We start from the raw sequence: 18,865 nt of genomic DNA, 5'->3' as shown, positions 1-18,865 counted from the left end.
CTTGAAGTAATTTTCTTATTTTTTAATGAGATGTGCTGAGAGGAAGTAGGCTTGTTAATGGATGGAAGAGACGAAGGTTCATGAACCCATGGCTCCATGGATTTGTTATTTTGTTGGATTGGGAAAAGGATTCGGGTACGAAAAGCCGACTCAAGTGGTGACTTGTCATATTGTAAATGTCATCTTTCTATTATGTGGAATAATTCTTTTTTGCACCGAACTCCGATCTCAAGTATATAATTGCGGTCAAACCATCCAATCTAGTGTTGACCACTTCCTTGGGAGAAACACGGGTCATATTCGGGTCAGATCCGATCCATCCAACTATGGACCCATCTAAAATTTGTAAGATTTACGCTACACGGCCACAAATGGTCGATGGGCTAGTCATGAAACTCTAAAAAGTTTTATATGATTCACAAAAATTTCTTCCTACGGTTTTTTTGGTATGAGGCCCCCACATCTTTCATATTTCTACATTGGCCCCCCAAAATCCTCATATTTTGAATTAGTCCCTCAAACTTGAAAGTATTTTGAATTAGTCCTCCAAATCTTCCTAGTTTGAAATTAGTCCCCCCAAATCTTCCAATCTGTTGCCAAACTAGAGGGACTAGTTGCAAAATACTTATAAATTTAGGGAAATAGTTTCAAAATATTTTAAGAATATTTAAAGATATGACGATTTGGGAGATCACTAGTGTCAAAATATGGAAGATATAGGGGAGTAATATAAAAAAAACACTTCTTTCTAATGTCTAAATGTGACACTTTAAACTTCCTGATCTTACTCTCAATTCCTAGTTAAATAATCATCAACCTTTAATAAAGTAATATCACATATGTTTACACGGCAATGCATATTATTGTTCTATTCTTGATATTGACTTTTAGGATTTATTTTCGTCAAAACATCTTCAAAAGAGGATAATTAAATGAAAACCATCTTTGAATTTAAACTTAAATATGTTATACCCTAAAAGTCACAAGTTTGACTACCCCTAAAAGTCACAAGTTTGACTACCCCTTGAGAATTGGCCATGGGTTAGTCAGGCAGGTGACGTTCCATTACTGAAACCTGGCCCGAGTGTAGTTGTAGCCCGATTAGACTAGCTGATTTCTCCAACAGTTCTAATCCGAGTTGGAAACATAAGATATTCGTCATGAGGTGAGGGGATGTTTGATTGCCTCGTCAGCAACACCCGCATTTATAGAATGACCAGGCATGAGAATGACTTTTCGGGCATCACCTATACTCCGTCACCTAGTCACCATCGTATTTCATGCGGGTGAGATTTAATAATGACTCATCCGACGATGCCGATGCCCCATCACCCTCTCGTTGTCGCATTAACTGCAATGTGAATGACTTTGGTGAACTCGCCTAACTGGCTTTTGACATGTGTAAAGTGTAAACAAATTGTCATTTTTGTCGATTGAGTCAAATTACCAATTCACCCTCAATCTCCCTTATAAACATAAGGTACCTCACCATTCTCAAATATGAACTCTCTGAACCCTAAACTGATACGGGTGTATCTTCTCTTCGAAACTTAGCGATCCTCATGGGAGCTTGAGGATAGATGATTCTTATGGTAACTTGAGAATAGAGGTGTAAAACAACATAGTGGAACACAGGTTGAAGTGTGGAACGAGATGGCAAATCGAAGAATCGAAACATCCAGTTTTTAACCCGTGAGTCGACTCATACATGTACATGAGTCGACTCATCCGGTTGAGTCGACTCATGCCTGTTGTAGGCGTCAAAAATTACCTATGGGTTCCCACACGCAGCTCAAGATAAAGAGAACATGATGAATGTCATCACCCGAGTCAAAGAAGATTATCTGACGCCGGTAGATCGCCTGAAGCGAATCGTTAAAGCGCATAAGTCAACAAAGTGACAAAATACGCGTAAAAGGGGAAAATAAGCAAACCGAAGGAGATACAAATAGCCAAAAGGCTCAAAAAGATACAACAACAGGCCAGGAGGCTCGCACGGATGCGAGTCACCAAATGGTGGCTTGCACGGATGCGAGTCACCAAATAGTGACTCACACCTGCGTGAGTCACCAAATGATGACTCGCACCCATGCGAGTCACCAAATGGTGGCTCGCATAGCTCCCGTGAGTCACCAAATGATGACTCGCACCCATGCGAGTCACCAAATGGTGGCTCGCATAGCTCCGAGCCATCACGATGTATTTGGCCTCCCAAAACTTTCAAAAACACGGATTTCGATGTTTTATTAGAATTCTTTCGTCCCAGGACCTCCCCAACTATTCTGAAGCTATCCTTAAGTGCGCCTGGACAGTTATCAACTACAGATAACGTCAAAACACTTAATCTTATCAGAAAACGCGACGACAAAAACCTATAAATACAAGCCCGGGGTCTTTATTTGAGAAGATCTGAAATCTGAGGGCGAGGTGCTGTCCAATTAAACAGTAGACCACGAATTTCAGAGGAGAATTGGCAGATCTTAGCGAACTTTTTTATAAAGAAAAAGCCTTCGAAAGATTTGAGATTCTCTACCCCTCTTTCCTCCGGATCAAACCTGGTTTTGATCTCGAGAAGAGCCACAATCTTGCTTGGTCGTGATTGTCGCTGCTGCGATTGTTTCTTTCGTGAAGTAAGAGTATAATTACACTTATCAACCGGATCTGATTCGCGACGGTCCACGGACTAATGCGTCCCTGGTACAGGCAAAGATCCCACACAAAGCAACAGGAGATAAACCACTGCTGCGTTTTGTTTCATAAAGTTGTAATCTTTACTTTTCTCATTGTAAGAAGATCTTATAAAAAGATCAGCTTGAACTTGTAATCGATAAACGATGTAACAGGTTTGACAACAATGGAAAATTCAACTTTTGACAAAAACAAACTGGTGACCACAGTGGGAGCCGACGACCTTTCTGCGAAGGCTGTGTTGGCCTTCTTGTTTTGATGATGATTTAACAAATAATTTATATCTAATATTGTTTGTCTAGTGCTTGTATTTTTTTATTTATTGTAGACAAAAGTATGTTGGAGGATGGATGGAATAGAGCTTCAACGATCATATCCAATGGAGGTTGGCAGAATAGTGGAGTGAAGCCATACAATTCAAGTTAAAGATCAAGTTCAAGCTTCTTCCACAAAGTGTACCAAGTCAAGCTTATTGAAGATCAAGATCGGCTTGGGTAATCTAGTTTAGGTTTTATATTATGTGTGTTAAATACTCTAAGCTCAATATCATATACACACACATTTATTGGTTTCTTCGTATATATATATAGTTATATATATACATAAGTTTTGGTTTCTATGCATATATATAGTTATATATATACATATATGTGTTTTTGAGTTTTCATGTTTATAAATATGAAATCACATGTTTTATATTTATTATTGTGTTTTTAGTATATATTGCATAGAATATGCAATTTTGTGAAAATATTATTTTTTTAGTTTTTGGACTTAACAATAATCATATACATATTTTATTAAGTCTACAAAATAATTGTGCAAAGTTTCAAAACATGGTTTAGCCTAAATGTCAAAATTCATATGTTTACATTTTCGTGTTTTGGACTATTTTGCAAAATGATAATTTTTCACAAATGGGAAATGCAATTTGGAAAATTCTTTTTGTAACATGTTCATTTACATGTTTATATACATTTCTCAAAGTTTTATTATTTTTGGACTTCATTTGTTATTTTTAACAATTTTCCAAAGTCTCAAAAACCAGCTTTTAAAAACTATTTTTCTGTAGTATCAGATTTCGGTCGACCGCACCGGTCGACCGCTCATGTGTTCATTGGTTAGTGGGCACAGAGAGTTTGTTGGTCGACCGCCGCGATCGACCGAGAGCTCAAAATTTCCATCGGTCGACCGCACCGGTCGACCGACGAAGTTCTTGCTTGTTTTCTTAGTCTGAGATCTGGATCGCGGTCGACCGTGAATATTTTCGGTCGACCGCTGAACTCCCAACGGTCATATTGGGTACAGAATCTCTTTCCTATTTTTTTGGGATTTTTGTTGTTTTGTTTGGGGTTTTGGCAAATGGTTTCTCTTCCTATATAAACCCCCAAACCCCCCTTCTATTTGAGCACCTATGAGAATGTTTTAAACAAGTTTAAGAAAGTTTTTTAACAAGGGTTTATGGTTGTTTTGAGTTTGGTTTACAAGCTGTTTTGGTTTTCACAATTGGAGGAGATCATCTTCTTGTTTGGGCTCAAATCTCCATCTCTCCATCTTGATCTAGAGAAGTTTTCCTAAACTCAACTCTAGCTTTTACTTATAATTATTTGTTGATTATCATTTCTATTAAAGCTAGTTTTATATTGAGTTTAGACTCTAGCTTTTACTTATAATTATTTGTTGATTATCATTTCTATTAAAGCTAGTTTTATATTGAGTTTAGATTTGATTTTATCCCATTGTTACACACACCCACTTTGAGCTTATTATATTTGCATACATAATATATTTGGGGTTGTGAGAGTTGTAACATTGAGTGTGAGCTTTCATTGTGTTCTCATCCATAGTTGAGAACAATCAATTATTGTATTGAGCCTAATTGTGAGATTCACTTTGTAATACACTTGTACATCGAGAGGAATATGTGGTGAGAGTCGGGGATCGTCCTAAGAGGAGTGGCGTCGGTTGACGAGCCTAGGGAGAGGTTGTAACTGAGCACTTGAGGGAGACACGGCTAGATCCAACACTTGTGAGGGTGTAGAGTGTGATTGCAAGAGTGTCAATTGTAAAGTTTTCGGTTTAAAGTTTTTGGTTAGCTAGAAAACCGAGTGTGAGGTGTAAACGTTATTCGGGTGAACGTAGAAAACCCGGTTGTGATAGTGGATTTCTCCCTGGGAGTGGGGAGCGGAGACGTAGAACGGAAGGTCCGAACTCCGTGATCATATTGCTTGTTTGAGTTTGGCTTTGCACTTATAATTGTTCATCTTTATAGCCTTTCTCTCATTGTTTATTTCATCCACTATTTCATTTGGTTATGTTACCCTTGTGTTTGCATATCCTTACATATATCATATTGTATATCTCTTTGATAGGATATATCATCTTGTGTTAGTTTATATATCCTTGCACATATATATTCATCATATAGGATATATGTCATTATTCATATTGCTTATCCTAGCTTATATGTTAATTAATTTTATTGGCATATAATCAGATTAGATTAGCATAAGACCCTAATCACCCACCTCTAGGGTCTAACAATTGGTATCAGAGCTTGGTGCTCTTTGATTTAAGGTCTAATCGCCTTGAGTTAAAGATCCAAATTATCTTTTTGTGCTAATCCAATTTTTTGATTTTTGTATCTTGCTTGCATATATACATTATGGATATGCATGGTTTAGGTTATGCCATCAATATTGCTCCTAGATTAGATAATTTCCCCTATGCCCAATGGTGTGTTTGATTTAAACTTTTTGTTCAATCTAAACACTTTGATTTATGGAAAATTATAGATGATGCTTATAGTGTGCCCACTTTGGAGAAATCCAAGTGGAATAAGAATGATCATCGTATGTTTACAATGAACAATATTTTGTTAGAATATTTACTAAATGCTTTTAATTCATCTATGTCTAACAAGTTTGTTCATTTTGATAGTGCTTACAAACTTTGGAAATTTATAGAAGCACATCAAGGGGACTTGGAGGCGATCCAACAAGCTTTGGAGGATCCGACTTCAAATTCATATGGAGCATCATGCACACGGCCACTAGGCGATAGCCCTAGTGAGGTTTGCGAGTTTGAAACCATTAATGATTTATCTAGTGATGAACTTGCTTGTGCTAGTAAAAAATTGTTGCATGCCTATAACTTATTGCATAAAAATTTTATTGATTTAAAAAGCAAGCATGAGGATTTGAAATCCAATCATGAGTTGTTAGCATCTAAGTTTGATACTATTTCTAATGAAAATATGATCCTTAAAGAGAACAATGAAAAATTAAAATTGGATAATGATTCTTTGCTTTCAAACTTTGCTAAGTTAACTCATGAAAGAGATAATGTCATGCTAGAAGTAGTAGCTATTAGAAATGATTTTGATAACCATACATGCTCTACTTCTATTATCAATGATGTTGTGCATAATGATGATTTGAATCTTGTTAAGGAACGCATATCATGCTTAGATTCAACTTTAAAAACATGCATTGATAACCATAAGAAACTTATGGACAAGTGTGCTAAATCTAGTGCTACAAAATCACCTACACACTATGCACACTTATATAGCAAAGTTTATAAGTGCTCCTTGTGTGGTCGTAAAGGCCATTTAGCTAAATTTTGCTATGATGTACAAAAACATAAGAATATTAATCCTACTTGTGCATCTCATCAAGTTTCTTCATCACATGTACACACACATGCACCTATTTCTCATCATAAGCATGCTCATGTGTATCATTGTGATTTTTGTGGTAGAGTTGGTCACTTAGCTAAGTTTTGTTTTGATTTGCGAAAAGTTTCTAAATCGCAAAATATTTCAAGTAGACCAATATTGTTTCAAAATGTTTCTCATTTGTAAAATAATCTTAAAAGACCATCTTTATTTGCAAATGTTCCACGTGCACCTTTTAATGGTCAACATAAGCAAGTGCTTCCTTTCCATTGTACATATTACAATCGGAAGGGTCATTTGAGTGATTATTGCTATGACCGATCCCGTGCACCACATATGCCCAAGAGGGTTCATAACCCTAGGGCTTTGAGTTTAAATGATAGGGGTCATGTCCCTAAATCTTTTGGTACCAAGAGTTCTTGGGTACCAAAACAAATTTAATTTTTAAACCAAGAATTTTAGTGTTCTTATTTTTTCTTTTCTTGGTTTTGAAAATTATGTCTTAAAATCTTTTGATTATGAAAACAAATTTTTAATTGATCAATTTTTTTTGTTTTCATGATTATTAGTTTCGATCTTGTTGAGAGGCTTGTAGCTATATACCCTCCGGGTTTATTGGGTGTTTATTCCCAAATCATGTTTACCGGATGCTTAAATATTCATATGGGTTATTACTAGCTCAAGAGCTAGATATGGTTGCCTCTCATGATTTTTTGAATCAATGATGATTTGGTCTTACGTTTTTGGATTTAAACTTTGATTTATGATCTCTCTTGGTTGATTTGTTTTCATTTGAAAACTTTTTACATGATTCTCATGTTTCTCTTCTTTTGATTACATAAATCTACCTTTCCAAATGGTTTTTATGTTCGTTGATATGAGACACTATTTTTCACTTTGATATATTTATATATGTTCTCATTTGTCTTTATGTATGTGAGTTGTGTTTAGCATATTTTCCATCTATGCTTGCTCACATATGTTTGCCATGATCTTCATTTCATATATTGTTGCCTGATGACGTGTATATCGTTCTTCTATGTTGTCTTGAGTGGTGTTAGGATGTCTGTAAGCATTTTTTGACGCCTACACTAGTGGGTCGATGTCACACCTGCCAACTAGCTAAGCAACATAAACAGAACACCGGCCTGTACACTCCTCTCCCTGTCCCAAATTGTCCCTGGCAAGATGTTAGTATGGACTTCGTGTTAGGACTCCCAAAGATAATTAGAAACACGATTCTATCCTTGTTGTTGTTAGCCTTCTTGTTTTGATGATGATTTAACAAACAATTTATATCTAATATTGTTTGTCTAGTGCTTGTATTTTGTTATTTATTATAGACAAACAATATGTTGGAGGATGGATGGAATAGAGCTTCAACGATCATATCCAATGGAGGTTGGCGGAATAGTAGAGTGAAGCCATACAATTCAAGTTAAAGATCAAGTTCAAGCTTCTTCCGCAAAGTGTACCAAGTCAAGCTTATTGAAGATCAAGACCGGCTTGGGTAATCTAGTTTAGCTTTTATATTATGTGTGTTAGATACTCTAAGCTCAATATCATATACACACACAATTATTGGTTTCTTCGTATATATATATAGTTATATATATATACATAAGTTTTGGTTTCTATGCATATATATAGTTATATATATACATACATGTGTTTTTGAGTTTTCATGTTTATAAATATGAAATCACATGTTTCATATTTATTATTGTGTTTTTAGTATATATTGCATAGAATATGCAATTTTGTGAAAATATTGTTTTCTTAGTTTTTGGACTTAACAATAATCATATACATATTTTATTAAGTCTACAAAATCATTGTGTAAAGTTTCAAAACATGGTTTAGCCTAAATGTCAAAATTCATATGTTTACATTTTCGTGTTTTGGACTATTTTGCAAAATGATAATTTTTCACAAATGGGAAATGCAATTTGGAAAATTCTTTTTGTAACATGTTCATTTACATGTTTATATACATTTCCCAATGTTTTATTATTTTTGGACTTCATTTGTTATTTTTAATAATTTTCCAAAGTCTCAAAAACCAGCTTTTAAAAACTGTTTTTCTGTAGTATCAGATTTTGATCGACCGCACCGGTCGACCGCTCATGTGTTCATTGGTCAGTGGGCAGCAGAGAGTTTGTCGGTCGACCGTCACGGTCGACCGAGAGCTCGAAATTTCCATCGGTCGACTGCACCGGTCGACCGACGAAGTTCCTGCTTGTTTTCTTAGTCTGAGATCTGGATCGCGGTCGACCGCGAATATTTTCGGTCGACCGCCGAACTCCCAACGGTCATATTGGGTACAAAATCTCTTTCCTGTTTTTCTGGGATTTTTGTTGTTTTGTTTGGGGTTTTGGCTGATGGTTTCTCTTCCTATATAAACCCCCAAACCCCCCTTCTATTTGAGCAACTATGAGAATGTTTTAAACAAGTTTAAGAAAGTTTTTTAACAAGGGTTTATGGTTATTTTGAGTTTGGTTTAAAAGCTATTTTGGTTTTCACAAGTGGAGGAGATCATCTTCTTGTTTGGGCTCAAATCTCCATCTCTCCATCTTGATCTAGAGAAGTTTTCCTAAACTCAACTCTAGCTTTTACTTATAATTATTTGTTGATTATTATTTCTATTAAAGCTAGTTTTATATTGAGTTTAGATTTGATTTTATCTCATTGTTACACATACCCACTTTGAGCTTATTGTATTTGTATACATAATATATTTGGGGTTGTGAGAGTTGTAACATTGAGTGTGAGCTTTTATTGTGTTCTCATCCATAGTTGAGAACAATCAATTATTGTATTGAGCCTAATTATGAGATTCACTTTGTAATACACTTGTACATCGAGAGGAGTGTGTGGTGAGAGTCGGGGACCGTCCTAAGAGGAGTGGCGTCGGTTGACGATCCTAAGGAGAGGTTGTAACCGAGCACTTGAGGGAGACACGGCTAGGTCCAACACTTGTGAGGGTGTAGAGTGTGATTGCAAGAGTGTCGATTGTAAAGTTTTTGGTTAGCTAGAAAACCGAGTGTGAGGTGTAAACATTATTCGGGTGAACGTAGAAAACCTGGTTGTGATAGTGGATTTCTCCCCGAGAGTGGGGAGCGAAGACGTAGGACGGAAGGTCCGAACTCCGTGATCATATTGCTTGTTTGAGTTTGGCTTAGCACTTATAATTGTTCATCTTTATATCCTTTCTCTCATTGTTTATTTCATCCACTATTTCATTTGTTTATGTTACCCTTGTGTTTGCATATCCTTACATATATCATATTGTATATCTCTTTGATAAGATATATCATCTTGTGTTAGTTTATATATCCTTGCATATATATATATTCATCATATAGGATATATCTCATTATTCATATTGCTTATCCTAGCTTATATATTTGTTATATTTCATACTTGCTAGGATAACTTGTTAATTAATTTTATTGGCATATAATCGGATTAGATTAGCATAAGACCCTAATCACCCCCCTCTAGGGTCTAACAGGCTGTAGTGTCGCAACCAAGGATCCTCATCTCGGTTGACGAAGAGGTCGAATACGAGTTCGACCAACAAATTTATGAGGAGTATATGTCTTCCTCCTCTAGACCATCTTCCCTTCAAAAGAGCAAGAAGATATCTTCCACAAGGAAAGTTCGCTGGTCTTCAGATCTAAAGACCCAAGATGATGATCTCTGCCCCGTTACTGCTACAGTTGCATCTCTCAATGCTCCTATGATGCCTGAAGAAGTTGAATCTTGATATTTGAAACCCTCCTTGGTCAAGAAGCTTATAGCTGAAGGGGCGCCAATTCTATCAAAGAGAGCACGTCAAAGGCAACAGCAACGCCTCGCATGCCAACTGGCCAAGGCTTTGGAGCCAGTTGACGGGATCCGATATGAGGCGGATTTAAAGTTTAGTAGGCCCCAATCGCCACAACAGCGAGTGAATACCTTATCCTCCAAACCGGCAACGAATGAGTGGGTCTGTGTCAAAAGGACACGTTCAACCCTTGAGGAAGGCATTCAGAAACGTCGCGTATTGCTTAAACATACTAGAATCCTTGTACAGGAAGCCAAGAAACTGTTGAAAGAAGAGGTAGCCCAAAAACCAGCAAAACTACGTAAAGTATGGAGAAAAAGGGCAAAAAGACACCCAAAATTATCGAAAAAGAGAATTTACCAAATAGTGGCTCCCCCCCCCCCCCCGCCCCCTCCGAGCCGCCAAGGCCTGTTTTGCTCCTGCTTCGCTTCCTGCAGTCGTTTTTGAGTCTCTGACGGTCCCTGTTCCTATCCTAACAAATTCCGCACCTCCCTTAGAGCTTCACAACAGTGTGGACTTATCCAGATTCAAAATAAAGATTACTGATCGTCTTGGTCATTTGCACGAAGACCAAGGTAAAACTCCAATTAGAGAACACTTGGGTCCAACAAGTGAACCCCAAACTACTCGTCAGACTGGGGGTTGTACGCATCCTCCCAACAAGTCAAAGGTCTCTCATGTTAATAAAGTACCTGTAACCGCTCGCTTTGGATTACGAGTTGAAGTCCAAGAGCCCGTTAGGACCTCACGCTCACAAAGGCGTGGTTCTGAATGAGTGACTCTTGAGAACACTAATGAAGAAAGAGAAGCGTGTTTGTCAGAAGACGACGATGTTGGATTTGGAAAATCCTACCCGCATACGATAGGTTGCTCCGATAATCATATCGATAAGTTATACTATCGGGCTGGGAGTACACACAAATCTCGAAAGAGAAGTACGCGAGAAACGAATTCCCATTGTCCGTGTACCAATCTCATCAGGGTACTATTATCAAAGTGTAGCTGCTCCAAGACTGCTTCACAGAGGGTCTCAATATTTGAAAGACTTTCTACTGAAACTTCAAGACCCAAGCCGAGGCGTTTTCATAAAGGAAGGTCGGTTGTTCAAGATGATGAGTTTTCAGAAGTGTCCGTCAACATGACTGGTAAAGAGATAGCGACACGACGTTTTAGCCCCGAACATTTTCCAGAAATATCTCAGCGGATGACTCGGCTGCGAACCGGGGCTATCAGGCCTAGAGATTATAGGGGAGTTCAGAGAGGGCATTGCTCAGATGATGAAGCATCAGATGCAAACTCTGCGATTGCTTCAGATGCCACTGCATCTACTGCAGGACAAACCTATGAGTTAATAATGATCAACGCCGAGAAAATGACTAAAATTCTCGAGGACGCTTTAGCCAAGAAGAAAGAGAATTTTAAGTTTGAAATGGAAATGGCTATGCAACAGATGAGAGAAATGTATAGCCAACAAATCGCGGCACTGACAAATCAGCAGGGAGATGTTAGACCCTAGAGGGGGAGGGGAGGGGGGGGGGGGATTAGGGTCTTATGCTAATCTAATCTGATTTTATGTCAATTAAAATTAATTAATAAGTTATCCTAGTAAGTATGAAATACAACAAGATATATAAGCTAGGATAAGCAATATGAACAATGAGATATATCCTAGCAATAAGATATACTATGTGATATATGCAAGGATATACAAATTAACACAATGGTGAAATAAACATAAACAAGATAGTGGGCAAAATAAATAATGAGACAATGGCGATACGAGCAATGAGCACAAATAAGAATAAACGCCAAAGTACACTCAAACACAATCAAATAATCACGGAGTTCGGACCTTCTGTTCTACGTCTCCGCTCCCCACTCCCGGGGAGAAATCCACTATCATAATCCGTTTTGGAAGCCGAAACTTCTACACACTCGGTTTTCTAGCTAACTGAAAACTCTACAACTCACACTCTTGCAAACCCACTCTACACCCTCACAAGTGTTGGACTTAGCCATGTCTCCCTCAAGTGCTCGGTTACAACCTCTCCCTAGGTTCATCAACCGACGCCACTCCTCTTAGGACGATCCTGGACTCTGACCACACACTCCTCTCGGTGTACAAGTGTATTACAAAGTGATCTCACGATTAAACACAATACAAAGAATGATTGTTCTCTAATATGGATGAGAATACAATAAAAGCTCACACTCAATTCTTACAACTCTCACCAAGCCAAATATACTATGTATGTAAATACAATAAGCTCAAGTGGGTGTGTGTGTAAACAATGAGTAAATCAAAATCAAACTAAACTCAATACAAATGCTAGCTTATAGAAATGTAAATCAAACGTATAAATAGCTAGATATGAGTTTAGAGATTCTTCTCTAAATAACAAGATGGAGAGATGGATTAAAAGGAAGCTCAAATAATATAGATGATCTCCTCCACTTGTGAACCAACCAAAAACAGCTTTAAACCAAACTTAAACCCCTGTTGAAACTTTTTAAACTTGTTTAAAATATCCCATTGGTTACTGAAATAGAAGGGGGTTTGGGGGTTTATATAGGAAGAGGAAGCAACAGCAAAAACCCTAAGGGAAAAGACCAAACAGCCTAAGAATCAGAAATCTGATTCTGTACCAAAAGAGTCGTTGGGATAAATGGCAGTCGACCGCTGCGGACGACCGCGAGCAACAAAAACAACAGGAAAACCTCTAGAGACTTCGACGGTCGACCGTGACGGTCGACCGTAGGAAATCTCGAGCTCACGATCGAACGTGGCGGTCGACCGTGAAAGTCTCTGCTGCCCACTGACGAAAGAACCCAGGCGCGGTCGACCGTGAACTGATATATGAAATTCCAGGTTTTAAAAACAGTTTGCTGATTTTAAAACACTGTTTAAAAATATTAAATAAATTTAGAAAAATATAAAACTTTGGGGAATGATTGTAGACATGATAATAAACATGCTACAAAGACTGGGGAATGATTGTAGACATGATAATAAACATGCTACAAAGACTGGTTTGCAAAAAGGACTTTCCAAATGTAAAATATCATCATTTTATGAAATAGAAACATGCTACAAAGACTGGTTTGCAAAAAGGACTTTCCAAATGTAAAATATCATCATTTTATGAAATAGTCCAAAACACAAAAATGTAAACATATAAATTTTGACATTTAGGCTAAACCATATTTTGAAACTTTGCACAATAACTATTAGACTTAATAAAATATGTATATGATTATTGTTAAGTCCAAAAACTAAGAATACGATATTTTTACAAATACAATAGAAAATGAAACATATGAGTATGTATATGAAAATATATTTGTTTCATATCTAAGTAGTTAAACTAAATCACAATAATAAATATGAAATATGTAATTTCATATTTGTAAACATGAAAACCCAAAACCATGCATGTATATATATAACTATATATATACATAGAAACCAAATACGTGTGTGTATATGATATTGAGTTTAAGGTACTTAACACACATAGTATAAAACCTAAACTAAGTTACCCAAGCTAGATCTTGATCTTTAATAAGCTCGACTTGGTACACTTGCGGATGAAGCTTGAACTTGATCTTTAACTTTGAATTGCGTAGGCTTCACTCTACAATTCCGCCAACCTCCATTGGATATGATCGTTGTGGCGCAATCCATCCAACCTTTAACATATTGTTTGCTTAGAATAAATATAAAACACAAACACTAGATAAACAACATTAGATGTAAATTGTTTATAAATCATCATCAAAATAAGAAGGCCAACAGGAGAGTCCAGCCGTCGCAATCATCCCAACCAAGTTGATAGCGATCGGGAAGTGGACGAGAATACCAACATGGATACCCCTCCCATTCATAACAATGCTGGGGGTGGCCCCTCAGGTGAAAACAATACGAAGGAGGATTACATCATTCCTCTCCAGGATAGCTCAAAGAAAGATAGGAGCGAGAATAAGAAGATGAAAGACTTAAAGAGCAAAATCAATGCATTGATGTCTGCTCAAGAAGTAAAGAAGACTGGCATTCTGCGCCCTTATCCAAAAGAGTGGGAATCAATTCCGTACCCGACAAAGTTTAACCTAATTAACTTCACACCATTCGACGCAAGAGGTTCACCCACTCAACACTTGATCTACTTCAAGTCTCATCTAGGGGTCATTTCAGACAATGAACCTCTGATGGTATGATCATTTGTGAGAACCCTTCGCGCAGCTACCTTTGATTGGTAGCACCATCTTAAACCAGGAAGTATCAATAGCTGGGATGATATGGAGACCATGTTTCTCACCAATTTCTTTGACGATGACACTGAAGTGTCAATTGGAACACTCTTTGATAAGAAGCAGAAAGACGGGGAACTGGTTGAGAACTCCGTCAAACGCTTCCAGAATAAGGCTATGAACTGCCGAGATCCGGTCACGGAGGAATTCATTCTCCAAACGTGCCACAACAACCTCTCCTTGGATATTTTAGAGGTAATGGGCATGACACCATCCAAAACATGGAAAAAATTGAAAGTACGTGGGGAGCAGGCCGAACGCTATTTCAGGAGGAAGAAAGTTAAAAGTGGTCAACCGACAAATAACACCCCAAAACAAAACTTCACCCCCCCGTGGTAAAGGAAAGGCGTAGGCAAATGTAGTGGATGTAAATCATACATTCCAATTGCAAACCCAACAGCAGTCGCAACAACAAGCGTCAATGCAGCAAATGCCTCAATGGCAGCAACGGTCTCCAAGGCAATAGAAGACTTCTGAACCGAAGTTCCCGAAGGAATATTCTTTCAAAGAAGATGAGGTGTCTGGTATCTTCAAATACTTGTTGGAGAACGACAAAATTAAGCTACCCCCAATCATCAATCAGGAGGGAGCTAAGAAGACTACAGATCCGTGATACTGTGCATTCCACAGAAGAGTTTACCATCCCACGAAGACGTGCTACGCTCTCAAAGATAAAATTCAAGCCATAATCGATGTGGGTATTATTACTCCAAAGAAGCCCAAGGAAAAGAAGGTGGGCGCAAATACGGTTTCTATCAGCTTTGGCTCAGTTCCTATGTCATGGTTCCAACCAGAGCCTATGCCAAAAGTAAAGGTGAAAACTATTAACGATGATCCTCATGGACAACGTTAGAATGGACTTGTGCAGCACACGGCTCCTAATGGTGAAATTCTTTGGGTCCATCCAGATTTGCTCAATGATGAGCAATGAGCAAGTTGCTCATCTAAGAAGAAGTCCAAAAGTAGGGGAAAATCATGTTATCCCGCTACAGTAATTCTTAAAAAAGATGATGACAGTATTCCTACTTTATCACTTTCTGAGGACGAACAAGAAGTTTTCGCTACTAGGGGTGAGAACGAGTACCACTACAAGTATCCTGAAGCCCCTGACCCAAATACTAAAACGTTGAATGAGCTGGGGGTGACTACAATTCCCCCTGTACCTACAGAGAAATCCCAGCAATAACCAGCTAATAAGCAGAAAAGAAAAGAACCCTAACACCATGAGGTTCAAAACTCAAAGCAGGCTCGATTCAATCATTCGATTAGAAGAGATAAACCGGGGAGTTCGAGCATACCATACTGTTTCAATGTTATGACTCAGTTAGCTAACATCCCAGTGAGAATAACCCTGTACGAATTGTTGCGCCTCTCTAAAGATACGAGGGAAGCCTTGCAAGAAGCCCTGGCTGATGCCGACGTATTCTTCACTCACATCAAACCAGTTCCCAAAGATCCGGAATCACCAATTCAACATTCCGATTTGACGGCCAAGCAGTTCACTTGCATAACATTCACCAAAGATGACATGCAAGTCAGAAACTCAAAACACGATAGGCCTTTATACTTTACCGGATACATAGGCTCCAGCATTGTTAACCGGATCCAAGTCGTTCCGGGTTCCACGGTCAGCATTATGCCACTCCGACTGATGTACAATCTTAGGATCCCTGCAAGCAGGTTATCTTCGACAAGCACCGTAATCTACAGATTCAATACCAGTGGGTCCAGACCATTAGGCAAAATACGGATAAAATGCCAACTTAGAGATTTAAAATCCGAAGTCACGTGCTATATGATCAATGCTGAAACCTCCTATAATTTACTATTGGGTCAACCCTGGATCCATGATAATCTTATAGTCCCCTCCACTCTCCATCAGTGTCTAAAATATGTAGACACTAATAATAAGATAAGGACGGTGGTCGCGGATAAGTAACCGTTTAAGGGGTTAGAACATTATTTTACCGACTCCCTTTTTATGGTGCTGAATCCGACACTGAATCATCGGCCCAAGGCATGGACAACAGAGAGGAAGCCAATACCGAAGCTAGGCTTGATTACAATGGTGGTTTTATACTAAATGACATTGTACCATTTGTAATCAGTCCTGACGATGGTGAATTGTCAAACGATAGTTGTAATTGGAAACTTGCCAAAGAAGTAATAAACGATGACTTAGAGTATTCTCCATGTCTGGATGATGTAATGCAGGGATTATACAAGAACCCTAATATACACATGCCGCTTCGATCGTCCTGCTTAACATCAAAGCATGTCCAAGGCTCATTTGGAACAACCCTCGTCATTCCTGCCAAAGCAAGGTGTGGAAAGGATTTAGTTTTCGGCAAAGGGAAGACGTTCCCATCGTCAAATCCATATTTGAAGGAAAATAACAACAAAGAGAAACCCGGACCTTATCTCTCCAAGTATAGTCAACAATCACGTGATTTAATGAAGAAATGAGGTTATAATTTCGCGCTTGAAGAAGGTCTCTGTTTTGGTCGAGGCCCACGAATCCCACCTCGTCCGGCCTATGTACCAAAAGGAAATCTGACAATTACTATGGCTATAAAAGGGGCCTAGGCTACACTTCTTCATCCGATGAAGAATGTTGCTAGCAAGTCCTTGATCAATTAACAAATAAGGATGGATACTCAACCGATTCTTCCAATTGGGATTCCGATGTTAGCCTTGGAAAAATATTCAAAAGCTTGATGTCGAATATGGTCACGGTCGATCCTGCCACGATAGAGGAAGATGATCAATTACCAACTTGGGAAGACCCGTGGATTCATCACCTGAATATTCAGTATGAGGATCGTTTCGAGCAAAGGGAACCATCCACCGAAGACAAAGTAGTCCAGTCCAGGTAAACATGGGAGACGAAGAGAATCCGAAACCCATATTCACTAGTGATAGTCTTCCACCAGATGAGAAGGAAGAGTTGATCACCCTTATTAGTGAGTACATAGACGTCTTTGCTTGGAACTACGAGGATATGCTAGGACTTGATCCAAACGTAGCAATGCACCGCCTCAACATCAAATCGGATGCCAAACCCATCAAGCAGGCGCAGAGACGACTTCCTCCATAGATTATGGAGGTAATTGAAGCAGAATTTAAGAAATTGATTGACTCTGATTTTATCAGAGAAGAGCAACATTCAGATTGGCTGGAGAATATCATACCGGTCCTTAAAAAGAATGGGAAAATCAGGATCTGTATCGACTTCAGAGACTTGAACACTGCTTACCCAAAGGGTGATTTTCCTCTTCCAATCACGGATGTTATTATCGATAACACGTGCGGATTTTAGAAAATATCATTTATGGACAGATTTTCAGGTTACAATCAAATAAAGATGTACCCGGATGATGAAAAACACATCACATTCAGAACTCCTCTTGGGGTCTTCTGCTACACGATTATGCCTTTTGGATTGAAAAACCCAGGTGCAACCTATCAATGAGCGATGTCAAAGATTTTCTAAGAACACCTCTGGAAAACCGTCGAATGCTATGTCGACGACCTAGTCGTGAAAAGTCGTAATAAAGATGACCATATCAGAGATTTGAGGACGATGTTCGATCTCATGCGGACTCACCAGTTAAAGACGAACCCCACTAAGTCTTTCCTCAGAATGTTCAGCGGTAAGTTTCTGGGATTCGTCGTCACCATGAAGGGTATCCGTATTAACCCTGGCAAAGTGGAAGCAATAAACGAATTGCAACCCCAGAGGAACCTTAAAGAACTCAGAGGATTGCAAGGGCGGCTAGCTTATATTCGTCGTTTTATCTTGAATCTGTCCGGGAAATGCCAACCGTTTTCCAAACTCACCAAGAAGGGTGTGTCATTCATTTGGGATGACGCTTGTCAAAAGGCATTCAAGGATATCAAAGCATATCTGGCAAATCCTCCTGTTCTCATCGCACCAAAATCAGGTAAACCATTCTTGATTTATATTAAGGTGATGAACCACTCATTAAGTGCTTTGCTCGTACAAGACGATGACAACGGTCATGAACAGGCCGTCTATTACTTAAGCCAAACTTTGGTAGGTGCTGAGTCTCGGTATCCAATGATTGGGAAGGAATTCCTCGCTTTGGTGTTCGTCGTCAAAAAGATGTGGCACTATCTCGTTAGACAGACAATCTATGTCATTTCAAATGTTAACCCAGTTCAGGTATTCATGACACAACTGGCCTCTATGAATTAGAGATTAGCAAAATGGGCCCTACTCTTGTCCCAGTACGATTTGCACTTCAAACAATAGAAGTCAGTCAAAGGACAGACAATTTACAATCTTTTGGCAGCTAACCCTACAGCTGATGTGGTCGAATTGTATGAATGTTTGCCAG

Source organism: Asparagus officinalis, chromosome 1 (assembly GCF_001876935.1).
Source record: "Asparagus officinalis chromosome 1, Aspof.V1, whole genome shotgun sequence".
Lineage (NCBI taxonomy): Eukaryota > Viridiplantae > Streptophyta > Magnoliopsida > Asparagales > Asparagaceae > Asparagus > Asparagus officinalis.
The sequence above is the reverse complement of the archived record's forward strand: the minus strand, read 5'-3'. Positions refer to the sequence as shown.